Below are 7,281 nucleotides of genomic sequence, written 5' to 3'. Positions count from 1 at the left end.
ATATATATATATATATATGTATATTCGTAAAGGATTGTATCACGAGCAGCACACACCCGGTCAAATGAAGAGATTCAAGTTTAATAAACGCATCTCCATTCCCATTACCGGAGTAATTTTGCCGCTATAAGAAATTGCCAACCGAATTGCCTTTACGACATGATAGCTTATTCCCGCCTAGTTTAAAAAACGACGAAATATCAGTTGTCGCTATGGGTATACTACGGCTATAAGCCATAAAGAAGGAACATTGTAAACGAGAAAAGTTCTTATGTTAATGCGGATCATTGTGCGGTAGAACCGACGATAATTCTAAAATATGAAAGCCTTGTGTGTACCCTCCTCAACGAGAGTAACAATTTGATTAAACTTTATCGGGGGAGGGGGAGAGGAGATCCATGATCGATGTAACGATCGAGCGTGGAAATTACGAAGTAGCGAGTAGTGATAAATCGGGACGATTACGAAAAGAAGGAGAAGGAGGAGAAGAAGGAAGAGGAGGGAAGAGAAGAGGGTGTCTTTCCGTTCGAAAAAAGGATTTTCACCCTTGATGAAAGTTGCAAGTATCGATAATTCTTCAAGGGGCAATTTCATCGCGAAACTTTTAATAAGGGATATCCATTAACTCGTTACCACGAGGTAAACTGCTTGCTTGCTACACGAGTCCTCGCAGTAATCTTCGTTACAAACAAGATACTGTTACAATGATCCAACGATGAGTTGGAAAATTCTTTTTACATAAAATTATCCTTACCGGTTCCGAGCGCCATTGATAAGAAACGCAGCGTGGAATTTCTGCAACGGATCAACTATTTAAGTTTAAAGAGATACGAAACGAAGGAAAATACATTCCCGATGTTGGTCGCAATTGACAAGATTTTAACCCGATAACGCGTTAATATACGGGCGTTATATCGAAGGAGCGAAGCGCGGTATAATTGTAATTAATAAGCTTGTTAAAAGCTCCGCGATTGTAATATGTTCGTATCGTAAAGTAGCATAAAGATTAGATGTACGAGAGAGTACAATAACAGCCAACTCGATACCCGATATTTGAATAGTAATGTTAAATAATGCGCTTTGTTAATCATTTATTAACATTCGATATCTCGTAACCAATTTACTATTATATATTAATTTTCCTCTCGTAATTATTATCTTCTCTATATTATTTCTCCCCCATCGAAAAAACACCTTATTTCAATTCAATTTAATAATCAACTCTCTAAATGTCTCTTGCATGCGCTTACGTATGTTCTCCTTTCAAATTCGATTATTCGAACGATCGAACAATATGTTTTCCACGACGATTAAAAAAATCCGAAGCTTACAACGAGTTCGCAACAGCTATTTGTTGCTTCGACTCGGTTAGTGTATGTACCAGCTACGTACGTGGTAAGTTTATGTAATTCGCGATGATAAGGATGAGTTACGATGCATTCTGTCGTCCCGGAACAGGACGACAAAAGGGCCACTAGCGTTGCCCGATCTGTTATTCGTGCGCACGTAGCACTGTATTCACTCATTTACATATTTACAAGGTGCACTTAAGGCGCTCGGATGAGGTGCACGTGAGTACGATAAGTATCGTGGCCCGCTATTACGTGGGTGTATCGCGACTCGTGCATACTCGTTCGCGTGCGCGCGTACCCTTCGATAATTCGATTCCCCCCTCCCCCGCTTCGATTTCTCGTCGGAAAATATATAAATATATTTCTGAACAACTATTTTCCTCCGATTCGCGTTCGATTCGTTTCCCTCGATTAATCGTAAATTAAATTTCGATTCGAGAGGAAATTCGTTCTTTTTTGTATTTTTTTTTTTTTTTCTCTTCAGAGATATTTTCAAAGTTTCTCCGAGGCACGCGAATCGTGCAAGAGTCTCGTTCAAGGCGAGCGCCGCACGACACGACGTTCGATTCAATCCGAGGAAACGGAGCGACTGTTACTAGGTAAGTAAGTAAGGATATTCGTTTCTATTGAAACGTGTAATTTTCGCTTACCTATGATTCGACGAGATCACCTTTCTTTCTTCGACCAGCGAACGCGAACGTGGCTAATTTCACGATATCACGGAATGCTTCTCGCTGCTGCTCCTCGGTTCGACTGTGGTATGCGCCTCGATTAATTTGAATTCGCGGCCTGGAAATAGTCAATTGCATCTTGGACGAATAAAATCGGGCCGATATTTATCCAACGACGATACGCGTGGAATCGAAGGAAGGGAAAACCGGTCCGATATTAAACGACATATATTCGCGGGAACGATCTAGCCTCGACTCTTATCCCGATTATGCTTTAACACACCACCGTGTATACGCGGTACGCCGCTGCTCCTTTCGATTCCAGGAGCCGCGTTTTCGCGTAATCCATCATACCTACCACACGTACCAATGATTTACCGTAGGAATTTTAATCAACGAAACCAGTTCGAAAGATATTGTGTTAATTCATGTCCAATGTCATTTTATGGCGATTTAACGTTCGCAAGTACGAAAGAATCTAGAAACGTACGAGGTTAGAAAAATATATTGACGAATGCCTCGGAATAATTCTCTATCGGATGGAAATTAAATGTCGGTAAGAACCTGTTTGACACGAACACGAGATCGTGTATTACCCTTGTTTCTCCTCCTCCTCCTCCTCCTTCCCTTTTTCTTATTCCCCGCAAATTATTACTATTCCGCGTCAAGATGGCAGTTCTCAATATTATTAAAGAACATTATAGGTATTAAAATTTATTCTTTCAGTAGGAAGCTCGAAGATATATGCCCGAGTAATTTAATACAAGGTATTGCTAATAGTTCTCGATTATACGCGAACATAAAATACTTTTCTTAATTATCGTGATCAAGTTAATGAAAATATCGAATGGATATTGAATTCGACGCAAGGTAGGTAACAGTGAGTATAATGAGACGTTTACGAGGTTAGTTTTCGTTAGTTCCGTTTTTGTGGCGCGACGAGAGCGCCAAACCAAGTTTACCTTAATGTATATACTCCTTACGTATCCAGTATGGAAACGTGATTCTGTAAGTTAAGATAGGAAGAGAAATAAATTTGATAAAATGAAACCGAGCGTATGGAAATAATGTTTAACGAGTTGTGTTACCGAGCTGTGGAATGCGATTTTGAAGCCTCGAGGCCATATCGTTGCACATGTTGTATTGCAATTTAATGAGAATCTAGACGTATTTTGTTTGTACAAGGTTAGGAGAGAGTTTATAATATCCGTTGAAAATTCCAACGATGACATAATAGGCTATTTTGCCGATTGTCTTTGATTTTTCATCATAGATATCCTTGATCGTGTCCGCGTTCGTGACTATACCACGTGAAACCACGTTCCGAAAATGCTGTCAACCATAAAAATTGCAAAAAAGAGATACGACGTTGTATAAAAAGTAATTGCGTACCTACGTAATGTGGTACACTTTTGAAGTCGCCGACAAAGTTATTATGCAAAGTCATATTTTTAACAGGTTTATCAAAATTCAACATTTTTATTTCGCGATGATAAAATTTAAAATAAAAATTTTCGATCCAGTTTTTGCTGGAAAAGATGCTATCTCGTTAATTGTTAAAAAAAAAAAATTAACAAAGGAAGCAACATCCACTTACTAGGCGAAATCGAATGAAATTGCATGAATTGAAAGAAAAAATACGTACGATACGTATGATCTACATCTTTTTCTTGCATTTTATACTGCGTATCTCTAAAAGATAAAAAAATCGAAGCGCAAATTGATTTATGATAGCTCGAACATTTGTAATTAACCGTACCTGTTAATTACAGAGCAAGAAATAAACGTCGATAATTATCTTACGGTTAATAAATTATCCAGTGATATAATTATATCGTTTAAAAAAAACTCTTTCTTTTATAGGTATCTTTAATTGATTTAAAGAGAGAAAGAGAAAAAAACAATGCACAAAAAAATTAAAGATATTACAAAAGAACGACGACGAAAAAAATGTATCATTGCGAAAATTTTTTAAATTTTTTTTTTTAAAGGAAACGTTAATGAGCCGATTAATGAGCTATATTGCGACAACACGCGAGAAAAATATCGAAAAGTATACGTTTCGTACGCGGCAATATCACGCGAATTGAAGTTAATTCTCGGTTAGATACGACTCGAAGCAAGAACTGTCCAACTGTCGAACATTAATTCGTACGTAATCAGGCGACTCGCTCATTAGCACCGTGGTCTACAAGTAACAATCAGTCAGTAAATGTCTCACCGACTCTTGGTGTGTATCTTGCCTCTTTGACCCGCAGTATAAAGCATACCACTATGCTTGCACAATGCAATAACTCGCAGACCTTAATTGAAATCTCCACGAAAGACTAACAGCGCGATGTCATTCGTGCAAATGTCCCCCAGAAAATTGATATACTCGTGTATCAGAGCGACGTTATTCTCGAAAGATATATTGAAACCAATTAAAAAACCACTATGTGTACGCAATAAACGCAAGGAATAAATGTAAGAAAAAAAGAAATACAAATATATAAATGAAACGAAATTAATTAATTTGAACGAGCGTATATAACGTAGCGATAAATTAGCGATAGAACAACGCGTAAGTACGATAACTTTTTTTTTCCAAGTGCTCCCAAAATCCCTGTGAACAGGCAACCCATACTACACCGCAGCATATAGCAAAAACCGTTCACCGTACGAGACTATTTTCCTCCACGTGGCTCGTATATTTTAAAAATATCCTAAATAGAAACGAGCAAAAAAAAAAATATCTCGGATAAAGAGACGCGACTAATGGTTAATCTTGCTAAATTTTTCGAATTCCTATTAAGTTGATTACACTTTCTGTATTCTGCAGTCTAATGTAACAAAGAAAAAAAAAAAAAAAGAAGAAAGAAAATTATGAAACCACTCGCGATAATTTCTTCATTTCCCAAGGAAACCGGAAATCCTAACCCGCATAACCATTCTATGAATCACACGAAGCACAGCTCGCGAAGTATCCAAAGTTTGATTGTTTTCGGTTCACCGAGTGTTCGGGAAACTGAGGATGAGAATGAGGAGGAGGAGGAGGAGGGAAAAGAGTGTGAGAGAGGGAGGGAGGGGAGCATCGAGAGCCTTGGCCATTTTTAAGCTCGAAGCTCGAATCTAGCGAAACGGGCCAGCGACCGCGGGAGTGTTGTGTGTGCGGAACTTGGCGTACGTGCAATTCGAACAAATTACGATGGCGCTCGCTTACTCACCGACGACATCGCGACGCCGTGGTGGGAGAAAGACGTAACGACAGGCCACCGTGGAGAAAGGAAAAGACGAGAGAGTAGCGTCGGCCTTCTCACAGTCGGCATTCAACTTCCTTCGTCGGGTGACGCGTGCTCCGGCGACGGTGCTCGCCGACAGTGCTCCGTATTCAATTATTACTAATAAGCCTTGATTTTTTAATCAAATCGAATGAACTTTCGCGCGACAAAACCAACGACCATCATACCATCATACCGTACACGGGGGTGTCGATCGATGTACTCGACCGTGGCGTGGCGCGGCGCGGCAAAAATTTAAATTTTTAAATTGGAAATCCGCTTTTCTTCTTTCTTTTTTTATTCTTTATTTCTTCTTCTTTTTCTTTTTCTTTTCCTTTCTTTTTTTTTTTTTTTTTTCTTTTTTCGATCGACGAATTTATCGGATCGTATTATAGCACGTGGAAGTTTGTCTTTAGACCGATAGATTTACTTGTCCGCGGTTGAAATATTATCTATAGCTGGGTTAATGTATGATTCACGCGAGACACAAGTTAAACGATACGAATGTGTTTTGTCACTGTTGCGTGATAGATATTAAGAAGCGATAGAAATAAGCGTATGAAATTAGCACAGTTTCCTCGCGCTCGTTCCATTCATTATAACGCTCGGGTCATTGTGCAACGAGAATCTAAAATGTTTGAGCGCGAGAATATTTTTAACTTTTAAACGTTTATAAAAAAAAAAAAAAAAAAAAAAAAGAGAGAGAGAAGAGAAAAAAATTCACGTATCGAACTGTAAACTGTAATTAAGATACAATACGATAAAATAGTAGTCACGAGCAATGTTTGAACTCGTAATTAGGTTATTAATTTTGCATGACACAAGTGTCTCGTTTTCTTTAAAAACATAATAATAATAATGTTAGACAAAGATACACGCGATATCGCTTATCGATGTTTACCTTCTAACCATCTATTTATCCGCTACTATTTGATTAATTCACTCTTTATGTATTCATCTCTCGTTGAATGGTAATAAAAAGTTGGCAAAAAATTGCCGGTTATCAAAACGAGAGGTTCGATCGCTTTTTAATGGAAACGTTTGGAAGCACGAATCGTACGCCACGTAATCGTCAGTGTGTATTCAATGATGATCACAGCCTATGGACCAGTTGAATTATTTAAGTGTCATAAATATTCTTGCAACGAATGCACGTGTCTTCTATCAATTTTTTTTTAAGTCAATGATCTCTTTGAAACCTCACCCGTACGTGACGCAACACGTTACAACTTGTTAAAAATATTTTTCTCTTATCATTATTATTATTATTAAAAATTTATTATTATTATTATTATTATTATTATTATTAAAAAATTTATAACGAGATATTTTTTAACTCACAAAATTCAAGCTATCGATGATATAAATTTATTATCGGATCGAAAATAGAAAATAAAATTTTCGAATGAAAACGTTTAATTAAACTCAACTTCTTCTTTTCTTCTTCTTTTTTTCTTTTTTTTTTTTCTTTTCCTTTTTTCGAGTCATCGAGAAGCTAGAGTCTCGAAAGCGTCAAACGATCGCTTCTAAGCTACTCGAGTTTCCGGTCGACGTGTGTGCTATTCGTGGTTAAACTCGATAGGGCCGGTATCAAAGTGGCCGGTATATTTTTTTATTTCAACGTGTCACTCCAGCATTAATGGTGGAAAAAAATATGTATATATATCGCGTCGAAAAATATTGGGGGAAAAAATGACAGGTCGATAAATCGATTCGATGAAGAAATGTGCGTATAGTAGAGAAGAAAAAACGAAGGAGAAAGATCGGTTAAATAAAAAAAGGGACGCTAAATTAATGATCTTATATTTGTATACTCATCGCAATCAGAATTCAGATCGGCTGATTCGATATTATTATTATTACGCGCTATGCAATCTCGTTCCACCTTGATGCGCCCCGTGTAGATAACATCGAAATTCTACGTAGCATAGGTATAATTGCATTGATAGGAAGCTGATGATTTCCTTTTCAATTCTTCCCGCCTGTCAATATTATCGA

At 37.6% G+C, this 7,281-nt stretch overlaps 1 long non-coding RNA gene across 1 annotated transcript in view; it reads right to left on the bottom strand.

Moving 5' to 3' along the window:
* Window positions 1-1,225: 1,225 nt before the first annotated feature.
* Window positions 1,226-7,281, bottom strand: part of LOC116184941 — a 29,704-nt gene continuing 23,648 nt past the window's right edge. The window contains exon 3 of the long non-coding RNA XR_004149638.1: window positions 1,226-1,384. This is a non-coding gene — a long non-coding RNA (uncharacterized LOC116184941). The remainder of the gene's footprint in view (window positions 1,385-7,281) is intronic.

This window comes from Apis dorsata, unplaced genomic scaffold (assembly GCF_000469605.1).
Source record: "Apis dorsata unplaced genomic scaffold, Apis dorsata 1.3 scaffold_77, whole genome shotgun sequence".
Classification (NCBI taxonomy): Eukaryota; Metazoa; Arthropoda; class Insecta; order Hymenoptera; family Apidae; genus Apis; species Apis dorsata.
Note: the sequence above shows the minus strand (reverse complement) of the source record. Positions and strands in the feature narration are given on the sequence as shown.